The following is a 12710-nucleotide window of genomic DNA, read 5'->3' as shown; positions in this document are numbered from 1 at the left end:
AAGAGAGAGTTCTGAAAGGGCAAACCTTAGGAGTTTTAAAAAATAGGGAGAAAAAGTTTGAAAATAGGGAAAAGAAATCAGAAAATAGGGTGGGGAATTGGAAAAGAAACCAGAAATACAGACAACCAAGAGTTTAAAAATCAGAAAAGAGGGAATGTTCCCAGGATCTTAGTTCCTTTTGAAAGCTAGGTTTCACAACAAGGGACTCCAGTTTGCTTTCTGCTCGAAGTTCAAAATCAGGAATTACTGTTTTACTGCTTTTTGCTTGCAATCTTCTTGTACTGCTGGGATTTACCTGGCAGCCTGTTTGTCTGTTAATTTTCAAACACTACTCTTCAAGCTATTGGTTACTTCTTTTGATTCCAATCCATCCTTGAGATTTCTGCTGCTGTCACTGCTGGTTTTACTGGTTCTGCTATTGTTGTCGAACATTACTGTTGCTGTGTGTATGCTACTACTGCTCTACTGACTTTTCTGCTTCTTCAATTGTAAGCACTTTCCAGGTACACACTTGAATCTCATACTGATGTAACAGTAAAAGCATGAAATGAAAGATGCGAAGGAGTCTAATTATTTGTTGTTGTACTTACAGCTTTATAAATGTTGTTAGATTTATGTAATTCTTTAGTAGCTCAACAGAAAAATACATAGGTTAGTTTGTACTTAGTTGAAACTTAGTTTTGTTTAAATATTGTGATCTTGGTTATTTAGTCGTTTGTATGATATTGAGTGCATAGGTGTTTAGTATATCAATAGCTAAATCTCATCTCTATTCTTATTTTAAATATGCAAAGCAGGTTGCTTCTAATTTGGGCAAAAAATGCAATATAGTCTCAAGTCATTTGAGCTAACTCTGTCAAGTTCGGATTCCATTAGGCAGTTTCGAATCCCATTAGTAGCATCTTCTAATAAGTAGTTGATTCCATTAATCTAGTTCAAATAAGTTAGTTTAAATTCGAACTTGAAGAACATTTAGTGTAAGTTTAGCATTTTTAGTAATCTTGTATGTAATCTCCTTTAGCAAATTAACAGCATGTTCACCCATGAAATAAGGCACGAAACAATTTCCGCCTCATAAACAATTAATCAGATAATTAACAAGAATCCGGAGTTGGCCAAGCATGCAATTCAATTAGTATGTATTTTCTTTCTTCCATTTCTTAGAGACGATCATAATAAAGATGTAGTCATTGTAGGTTTATCCTTTCATAAAATGAGACGAGCCTCGCCAAATGAAATGCACAAACTGCGGGGCCCTCATAAATGTATATATATTAAAAATACTTAGAATTTGGGATGGGCCGTTTAAGCGAATTTCACGGCCTTCCTCAAAGATAATAACGTGTTAGTCTTGTAAGCACGTGATTTTTGCCCTATATGAGAATTACTCCCAAAAATTCAAAAATAAAATGATTTCCTTGGTGTGCAATTTTGTGATATTTTTAGATAATTATTTGTGTTTGTTTGTGCATATTTATTTGTTAAATTAATAAAAATACAAAAATATGTCGCATTTTGCATGTAGGATTTAATTCTACAATTATTAGTAATTAAGTTTGTTTTACAAAAAATAAAAATTACAAAAATAGGCATCGTTTGCATTTTTAGCATTTAATGTCCAAATATACAATTTTATGCTTAATTATTACTTAATTGTGCGTTAATTGTTATTGGGAGTTAATTTGCGCTTTTATAACTTAATTTAGTTCTTAATAATAATTTAAGTATTTTTTTAATTTAGTTTTAGAAAAATAGAAAACAAAAATATAAAGAAAGTCGGAATTGGGCCTCTTCTTCAATTTCAAGCCACAGGCCCAAAAAATGGCCCAACCTTCCCACGACCCGGTCCATATCAAACCGGGTCGACCCAGTCCATAACCCAACACCCCTATTATCTTACAAACAACACAAAACAAAAAAAAAGGAGAAGAAAACCCTAAAAAAAAAAAAGCTAAGTCATCCGCCCCCCCTCCTATATTCTTCTTCTTCCTCAAGCTTCACCAAGCTCCATCCATGGCTGTCCCTTCACAACAGTCCCATGACCACCTGTTTCCCTCCTCCTTCTTCTGCTGAAACACAAGTTCACTTCACACAACCCGCCTCCTCAAGCCATGAACGCCCAAGCTCCTCCGGTCGTCGAGCTCCCATGGTTGCAAAAGCTCCAAACATTGTTGTTTTCTTTCCTTCCTTCACCTTACGCTACTGTTGATGTCCATCAGCTCTCCAGTTCGTGAAGTTTCACAGCCCGCCATGGACGTTGCTATTGCTGCTTCGTCCAAGCTTCTGTTATCGCCAAACACCCCATCATCGAGCAAACAACCCTCCCTCGTCGTCGAAGCCATGAACGACGCACTAACAGCTTCATCACAGTCCGTCGACCATCACTACTATGCCGTGCTACTGCTGCTGCTCACGTCGCTGTCTTCAGCTGCTACTGTGCCGCAGCTACTTCGTCTTCTTCTCCGCCATGGCCACACTGCTGTGGCTGCTTTCATCTTCTTCGTACAAGCGAACCAAACGCACCCCCGCTGCTTCTGTTTCATCGCGTCTGTCGCGTTGAACTACTGCTACTTCGTTTGCTTCAGTTGCTTTTTAGGTTCATGTTCATCATCGATCGGTCGTTGTTGTCATTTCATTTCCGGTTAGTTGATTTTTGAGTTTTGTTTTTTTTTTCCATATTACGTTTTTATATTTCTGGAAGTTAAAATCGTTAAATGATTCTATTCTTGTTTTGTTTGTTCTGTCGTTGAAATAATATTTTAGTTTGTTCATATGTTTTGTTGAATTAATTTTCAGATTTCAAATGGTAAATTGATTAATTTGTTTTTCATGTTTATTTCATGTTTGTTTTATTGTTTAGGTAAAAATTTGTTAGTTTAATGTTTGTTAGATTCAAATTGAAATTTAATTGATTATTTCTTCAATTTGTTTCATGTTGTTATGTATTTTCCAGAAATTATTAATGTTGTTTGAGTCATTTAATCCGTCAAGTTTGTTGTTTAAAATAGATTTAATTCATGTTCATACTTTGTTTGATTGTTCTTGAATCCGAAATTTGTATAGTTTGATTTCTTGTTTATCATTTATGATTGTTTCTTGAATTTGTCTTGTAATCTTGTTTAAAGTTTAATATAGGAATTGTTTGTTGTAATGTTGTTAGAGTTGATTTTAAGTTCAATATTATTGAATTTAGAAATCTAAATATACTTGTTTGTTGTTGTTGTTGAATCAGAAAATAGGTTTGTTGTTGCTAAAAATATTGTTCAAACAAATTTTAGTTGTTCTTTGTTGTTCAATTTGTGTTCATGTGATATTGTTGTTATGATGTTCATCCGTGTTCATATTGTTGTTTGAATTTAGGTAAAAATTGGTCATATTGGCTATATTTTGGTTGAGTATGATTAATTGATGTGTTATAGCTGATGGGGTAGTTTGGTAATTTCAGTAAGGTCGGAGGGGTAGTTTAGGAATTGTACATTTTGTAATTTTTTATGTAAAGCATGGGGGACAAAATGAAATGGGGTGGGTTGTGATATAATTGTTTAATATAAAGGGGGGACAAGACAAAATTTAGTGGGGGGAATCTTGTATTTATTTATGTTAGGCATGGGGGACAAAATATAATGGGGTGGTGTGATATGTTTATTTAATGTAATGGGGATGAGTGGGAAGATAATGGGTTTGGTAGAGAAAAAGTATTGATTTTAATTGATTGAAAGATTTATGGGATGGGTTATATATAGGAAGTCTTGAACACAAGAAAAACACAGACAGAACACACACAGATAAGAGAAACGAATCTGAAAAGAACAGAACAGAAAAGAGAGAATACATAAATAGAGAGAAAAAAGGGCTGAACATTTAAGAGAAAGAAAAATTCCAAAAAATATTTAAGCTTTCAAAATAAAAATAGAAACTAAAAAAAAATCTTCTGCTTTCTTTGTTTGAAATCAGTATTAATTGTTGAAGTTTCATTCAAAGCTTGAAGTTTTTGTTTTTGGGATTACTGCTCTACTGGTTTGCAAACTCTTTTCCTGGGTTGTTACTGTTGCTGGGTTGTTGCTGCTGTGTTGTACTGTTATTACTGCTGCTGATTTTCATCTTCATTTTCTTTTGCTTCCAATATCAGGTATATATTTTAGACTCATGTTGTGGAAAGCTTCAACATTGCCAAATAAATGAAGTTCGGAATTATAATTATGTCTTTTACTCGTTTAAATCTATTAGTTTAAATTTCAGTTTTGTTTCAGTTGATTAATATAGTAGCTTACATTTGATGTGAGAACTGTTAGTTAATCATCCCTTTGAAATTCGCATAAGCTTTGTAATAATGTTATTTATTTCAGAATTTCATTAAGTATAGCTATATTCAAATTATAAGATAGGGAACATGGCAGAAAGCTAGCCATTAATTAAATCTTATGATATTGTTGGCTAAGTATGGAATAGTATGGAACTATCAAGAAACTACATTACTAGCATATTTTGTCACAAAAGTCCGATTTTATTTAAAACTAGATTGATGTAAGTTGTATGTTGTTCGTACATGGCATGATAACAGTTACATGTATAACCATAAGTGAAAGGTGAGTTGATATAATTCGTTACGAGGTTAGAATATTAGGAATGGTTCAGACGTACAACTATATTGCATGTGATGCAATTTTATTGAATCAATTTGTATAATAGTTCTCTTTCTTATCAACTTGATTCTTATCTACCATTGTAAACAAATTAACCAAACAATTATAACTTTGGACTAAAAACAAGTATATGAGAAGGATATGAGATTTATAAGCACGAATTGCAACATTTTATGTCAAGGATATGTAGAAATAGAGTTCGCATTAAATATAACAATCAAAATTCTTCAGAAACTATTAATTTGTTTATCAAATTAATTCTTTTCCAGTTTTATATGCGATTCGATTTTTGGATATATTAATGTTGTATCCACGATAAAAATGGTAGTTTTTTTAGTTACATGTTGTTTGTTTCTTTTTCATATCATTAATTCTTTAAAATTTGAATAGTTTTGAGGTATATAATTCATACGCATAAAATAAGACTTGCGGTCAACACATAATAACTTTTGAATTCTTTTCAAGAAAATTTAGAGACGTCTAAATCAGTGTTTCTCTATGGCTTTCATATAAAAATAAGTGGATGCAATAAACAATTTGTAGAGAATTTTATCAAGAATATTTTGTGAAATTAGGGATACGTTCGCGTGGCCTAAATTACATTTTTAAGGCAGTTCGGATTATGCGTTTGCGCAACTTTGAGCCAAAATTTTAATAAAAAAGATTCGTCGGAGGATATTAAATTAATTTCATAAAACCCGAGATGTGCGGTTCACTATTTAAGAAAGGCGAATGTTCTTAATTTTATTTTAAGCACAATTTCGAATATCAAATAAATTTTTTTATAATAAAAATATAAAATTATTATCAACCTTTTTGTGTACACATATGAGTGGCACGATTCTCTACAATTATAAAAGGTATATAATACGAATATACGTACGCGTGATTCGTTTATATAATTGTAAACAATCTAAACAAAAGCGGTAATAAAATCGGGCAACAAGAAAAAAGGTATTTAGTAAATCAAGATAATTAAGCCAAATATAAAAATGGTTAAGCGACCGTGCTAGAACCACGGAATTCGGGAATGCCTAACACCTTCTCCCGAATTAACAGAATTCCTTACTCAGGATTTCTGGTTCGCAGAATAACAAACAGAGTCATATTCTCCTCGATTCAGGGATTAAAATCGGTGACTTGGGACGCCTTAAAATTCCCAGGTGGCGACTCTGAAACAAATAAACAAATCCCGTTTCGACTGTCCTTTAATTGGAGAAAACTCCCTTCACCCTCGCGGGGCGGAAAAAAGGAGGTGTGACAGCTCTGGCGACTCTGCCGGGGATAAGAGTTCCAGAACCACTGGTTCAGGGTTCAAGAATTCGAACTTAAAATAACTGTTATAGTTGGCTTTATTTTTTATCTGATTTTTACATGATATATGCCTAATGTGCTAAATGATGCTTTTACCGCTTTAATATTATCTGAATTGTGTATATAAAACTGCTACGAAACCCTTCTTCTTTCTGAGTCTTCCGAATTTATGGTGTACACGTGCGCGTGGCCCACATTTCTGTTAGAAGTCATACCAAATAAAACGAAGTTGGGACAAGTAACTAGGCCGGGTAGACTTTCGTGCTCCCGGTACGTTGCCCCCACTTCGGCTCAAGCTGTCCACTTGGGTAAGCCAGGGCTAGAACAATATGCCTCAGGTTTTTCACTTAGAATAACTCAGCTTCATGCCGGATCCCTAGTAGGAACGTTTGTTTGCATCACGTGCATTTGACTTTGGAGGCTCAACACAGGGGTTGGGTCTGTCTAGGACAGGTGTACCAAAAATGAAAATGACCATCCTGATGCATCTTACTTGCTCCTACTTGCGCATTTATTTGATTCGGACTTGTGTGTTGACTGACTTTTGAATATCAAGAACAATATTTTGAAATGGAAAAAAAATAAGCGGTTAGGGAATTGATTGTTTATTTTGAAAAAAAAAACCCCAATGCCCGAATACCGTCAAAACTCTTGCAGAAAATTTGAGAAAATGAAAAATAAAATGTCTTATTAGTTTGTTTTACTAAAAGCAAAGGAAAAAAAAAAGTCGTTGTTTTGTCTTATTTTTTTTTTAAAATATAAAAAAGGAAAATAGTTTGTCTTCCCCTGAAAATGACAATGAAAAAGAGTCTTACTTTTAAAATAGTTTTTTTTATTCGTTTCTGAAAATGCCAAAATGAAAATGAAAAGAGTCGTGCTTTGAGAGTGGTTTTGTTATTTGTTGCTGAAAAAGAAAAAAAATCCTGTTTTAAAATAGTTCGGTTAATTGGCCCAAACTCGCGGGTTTGATTCTCACCGGATGTGAGATACGTAGGCAACCCTCATCGGGTCCAACCCCACCTTTTTGCTAAAATAGCCAAAAACCAATAAATAAATAAAAACGTGTCAAAATTTTAATTTTGTCATAAATAAGTCGGGTGGTGTCTAACCTCCCCTTTTGCTAAAAATAGCCGAAAAAAATATGTCAAATTTTAATTTAGTCATAAAGAAGTCGGGTGACGCTGTTTTATCAAGACATAGTCGAATGTTCCCGAAAGGGACGCCGGAAGGCTGACTTTGCATAAACAGCCACCTTTGGGTCATTTTTAAAGATTTGGTCCAGTTGACCCACACAGCCTTAAAAATCTTCGTCGGGTGATGCTGTTTTGTCAAAAATAGCCGAATGTTCCCGAATGGGACGCCAGAAGGCTGACTTTGCATAAACAGCCACCTTTTGGGTCATGTTTAGGATTTTGGTCCAGTTGACCCACACAGCCGTAGAAATCTTCGTCCCCGAGGCGCTGAAGGGCCGTGTTTGCAACACCCGGTTTTTATTGTAATTTGAAAAAAAAAACAAAGAGTCAACGGTCAGGTGAATACCGTTTTAGTCAAAAATAAGTCGAGCCAGCTTCGGCCGCGTCTTAAACCGTTCTTACCGAAATAGCCTTAGAGTATCTTTCAGTTGTCGAAAGGCTATTTTCGTAAAAGAACATACAAGTTTGTAAAGTGTCAAAATAATCCTCCCCGGCCGCAAAATTCATGTGAGATTTGGAAGGGGCCACATTTGCAAAAATAGCCGTTTGGTTGCATTTGTCAAAACGGGGAAAGGAAGCTGGCCTTTTTGTTTCGAGGTTATAAATCTTTAATTAGAATATGTGGGTTGTTTGATTTTCGAGTTTGTAGGTCATCTTCAAACCTTTGAAACCCAGTTTATTTTAATATGAAAATCGAAAAAATGATTAGTATTGTTTATCTTTTATTGGTCCGAACTACGCAAGGTCTGATTCATGCGGGGTCATGATACGTAGGCAATCTCCATAAGATTCGACCACAACAAAAAAAAAGAAAAAAAAAAAGAAAAAGAAAAAATGAAATGAAAACAAAAAAAAATTGAAAAAAAATCGAAAAAAGGAAAAAATGAAAAAAGAAAGGAAAAAAAAGAAAAAAAAAATGAAAGATCGAAAAAAAAGAAGAAAAAAAAGATGTTGTTAATGAGGACCGACGGAGTCCATTCTAACCTGTTTGTTTCCCAAATAAAGTTAAGGTGGTTGGTTTGTGGTAAGCCAGACAATGACACCCAGAATCCTTTACGCACCTCATGATACACACTCTGCTGGGATTAGGCCTGATAACAGAAGCACTTGAATCCTATTGGGGACTTGTTGACTAAGGTTGATGATATTGAAGTTGGTAATGGTCTAGGCAATACTGATGCGAAGCTCAGTGGCTACGATGCCAAGTTTGATAAAATGGGAAGACGCTCCGTTCCTTGGTTAGCAAAAGAGAAGCTAGTGGTGGCTTATTTTATTGTCATTTCTGTTGTCCGGATTATTCTTAGGGTTGTAATCCGAATATTTTCTTTTGTCAAACCTTCCTATCTTTCCAATTTTGTCATATCAGTTTGTTTAAGTTTTGTCGAGGCTGTGTTAGGATTTTATTCTGGTTGTTTTGTTTGTTTTATTATTCAAACCATCTCGCCGGTATTCTAATACAAAGCCGGTCTTTTGTTATTTCCAGTCATCTTTTTGTTTAGTCCTTTTATCATTTTTGTTCAATGCTGATTCTAGGGACATGACATGCGCACCCAGTTTGGGCCTAATCTTAAAAGTTAATCATAAAAACATGGGAAGGTGATCAAAGCGTTTAAAGGAAATAATAATGGTTTGAGATTATTTGAAGCCCGAGTCATATGGAACTGGGGCAAGTAAAACATAAAGAAAATCGTTAAATGCAAGATTCGCCAAATTGGCATGAGGGTCGTTCATGAGAGTGAGAGTGTCGCCCAACGGTGCTTTAGAAATGACAAATGAAAAAGCAAGTGTTTAACATATTTGTCAAGTCCAGCACCATCGGAAGAGACTATAAATCTATGATCAATTGTGTTGTTTGCACTTGGCATGTTTTGAAGACTGGAATAACGAAGGCATTTTGTTTTGCTATCTAAACAGTTTATCCTTCGTTACCCCCCTTTGAGTCTTATTTATTTTCTTTCATACCCCTCGTTCGGAATCAATAGCAACGACTAGGAAATACGAGCCTGGAAGGTAAAAAAATAAAAATAAAAAAAATCAAATGAAAACAGAGGAATTGGGAACTACGTTTGACATGATTCCTCAAAGAGGATACGTAGTCGCTTCACGGCTCGGTCGTAGGGTGCACAATGTGCATAGTGTGCATGGTGTAGTAAAAAGTAAAAAAAAAATTATTAATTAATTAATTAATTATAAATAAATAATCCCCAAGCAAGAAACTGGGGAAAGGGTTGCGCTTGTGGGAAGCAAAAAATTGGTTCCGAATGTTGTAATTTTTAACCCCAAATTTATTTTGTTTTTGAGCCTTTAATACCCTTTCTTTCTAGCCTATCCAAAAACCCACATTACGGTCCAAAGAAAGACATTCTGACCAGTCTGCAAAAGATGCCAAGTCAGACAAATGAGAGTCTTACCGGTGAACATAACACTCTGTTCCACAACAGAAAGGACTCTAATCTCCAGCAGAGAGAGTCATACCGGCAACACTCCAAATCCCCAGCGGGAAAGTGATACAAATGAGAGAGTCTTATCGGTGAAAATCTTCACGGACACCATAAGGCGATGAAAGCTGAGAGAAAAACCAAAATGAGAGAGGCTTGATAGTGAAAACCCTTCGGGCACTACAAGTCGAATAAGATTGGGAATCAGATGGGGAATTGCCAATTGAAGGTCTTGAAAGACGATTGACGGCAGAGGATAGGCCACATGTGCATGTCATGACCATTAGAGTCGGTATTTGCGTTTGATAGGTTTTTATTTATAGTTTCTTTTATTAAAGAGTCATCTTTTTCCGTTGTCTTTTATTCTGTTCCCTTTTATCTTTTCCTTTCAAAGAAATTTTCCCAGTAGAGTCTGTTTGGTCAGAACCAGTGGGAAATGACTTCAAAATAGGCCATCAGCTTTCCAAGATAAGATCTGACTAATACATCCAAGTGGTATAGTCAGCAAGGAACAAGCGCGAGGCCAGTGTCAAGAAAGATATCTCCAGCAAAAGGGAATTGACAAAAAGATCAACGAGTGTCAAGAGGGATATCCTTGCCAAAATCAAAGGTTGTTAAACCTCAAGGCCAAGGCCCGTGGACAAACAAGGAGAGTAATGAGCATGATTTGGGAAATTCATGCGAGACTAAAAGGTCGGGAAAATGCAAGTTTCCGAGCCATGCCACGAAAGAAGAGGGATATCCCCAGTGGAAAAGGATTATCCCCAGCAAATAATATCATCCCCAACAAGTTTTGGAACGCAGAGCAGGGAAGGAGAAAGGGAAAAGTCATCCCAGTAGGCGTATCACAACCAACCACCATGTTTTAAACTAACAAATTTTGTTTAAATCAAAACAGGTAAAGGAAATGGCATTAATGACAGAAATGCATGCCATAAAGGAGACTGACAAACTGGGGCAGAAAATTTTCCTTTCATTTGGAAAATTTTCTGGAAATCAGGTACCCATTCGAGGAAGAATAAAGATAAAACCAGTCTCAAGGGAAGTGGTCTTTGAACCAGTGTAGCCCCAATATAATAAGTTTCAATGGAGGAAGTTGTTCCCCAGCAGACAGAACCAAGGAGATGAAATTGGTGTTTAGAAAAAGCAAAAGCCATTATCATTCCCAGCAGCTTCCAGAAGAATGAAGCATCAATTTGAATGGATAAAATTCCCCAGCAGCGTTATCCTCAACAACATTATCCCAAGAAGATAACACTTTTATCCCCAGTAGTGTTGAGAGAATTTAAAATTTTAAAAAAAAAAAATAGCCGGGAGATTTGAAGGAGGGGAAGAAAGGAGACTCCCACAGTGGTATTATCCCCAGCAAGCAAGAACAAAGCAGCGCAAAGGAAAAAGAAAAGAAAAGAAGAAATTGCAAAGGTAAGTTTCTCAAATCATTGATCTTTACATTTTTCTCCTAGGATAAAAAGTCCTAGTCTGATGAATTTCCCTCCCGATACAATCTTGGTCCGATGAAATTTTCTCCCAAGATAAGGTATCAAATCTTAGTCCGATGAAATTTTCTCCTAAGATACCAAATCTTAGTCCGATGAATCTTTCTCCTAAGATAGAAATCTTAGTCCGATGAAATTTTCTCCTAAGATATCAAATCTTAGTCCGATGAATCTTTCTCCTAAGATCACAACAAAATGGACCTAGTCTGACGATTTATCTCCTAGAGTCAAAATCTTGGTCTGATGAAATTTTTCTCCCAAGATAATATAATAAAATCTTAGTCCGATGAATCTTTCTCCTAAGATCACAACAAAATGGACCTAGTCTGACGATTTATCTCCTAGAGTCAAAATCTTGGTCCGATGAAATTTTCTCCTAAGATGTCAAATCTTAGTCCGATGAATCTTTCTCCTAAGATCACAACAAAATGGACCTAGTCTGACGATTTATCTCCTAGAGTCAAAATCTTGGTCTGATGAAATTTTTCTCCCAAGATAATATAATAAAATCTTAGTCGGATGAATCTTCTCCTAGGATCAAAATCTAGTCTGATGAATTTTCTCCTAGGATAATTTGAAAAAAAGAAGAAGTTTGAATTTGAAAAAAAAGGGTTGTTTAAATCTCGCCATCCAAAGAACGGAATGGCAATTTTTGAAAAGTTGTTGAAGTCAGGAGCCCCCTGAAGAATAGAATGGCGATTTATTGGTTGAAGTCAGGAGCCCCCTGAAGAATAGAATGGCGATTTATTGGTTGAAGTCAGGAGCCCCCCTGAAGAATAGAATGGGGATTTATTGGTTGAAGTCAGGAGCCCCCTGAAGAATAGAATGGCGATTTATTGGTTGAAGTCAGGAGCCCCCTGAAGAACAGAATGGAGATTTATTGGTTGAAGTCAGGAGCCCGCCTGAAGAGAGGAATGACAATTTATTTTCAAAGTTGTGGTTGAAGTCAGGAGCCCGCCTGAAGAGAGGAAAGGCGTTTTTAAAAGTTGTTGAAATCCCGCCAACCTAATGAAAGGAATGGCGATGTATTGGTTGAAGTCAGGAGCCCGCTTGAAGAGAGGAAAGACGTTTTTAAAAGTTGTTGAAATATCGCCAACCTAAAGAAAGGAATGGCGATGTATTGGTTGAAGTCAGGAGCCCCCTGAAGAATAGAATGGCGATTTAGTGGTTGAAGTCAGGAGCCCGCCTGAAGAGAGGAATGGCGATTATTTTCAAAGTTGTTGTTGAAGTCAGGAGCCCCCCTGAAGAACAGAATGGTGATTTACTGGTTGAAGTCAGGAGCCCCTCTGAAGAACAGAATGGCGATTGATTGGTTGAAGTTAGGAGCCCCCCTGAAGAACAGAATGGCGATTTATTGGTTGAAGTCAGGAGCCCGCCTGAAGAAAGGAAATGCGTTTTATCTTTAAAAGTTGTTAAAATCTTGCCAGCCAAAGAAAGGAATGACATTTTTGAAAAGTTGTTGAAGTCAGGAGCCCCCCTGAAGAACAGAATGGTGATTTATTGGTTGAAGTCAGGAGCCCCCCTGAAGAACAGAATGACGAATTATTGGTTACAGTTGGGAGCCCGCCCAGATAACAGAGGCATACATTTCAGTCTTTACATTTCAAGCATTGAAGTTGGGAGCCC

The sequence above is a fragment of the Nicotiana sylvestris genome, chromosome 9, assembly GCF_000393655.2.
Source record: "Nicotiana sylvestris chromosome 9, ASM39365v2, whole genome shotgun sequence".
NCBI classification, from domain to species: domain Eukaryota; kingdom Viridiplantae; phylum Streptophyta; class Magnoliopsida; order Solanales; family Solanaceae; genus Nicotiana; species Nicotiana sylvestris.
This window is presented reverse-complemented; position numbering follows the sequence as displayed.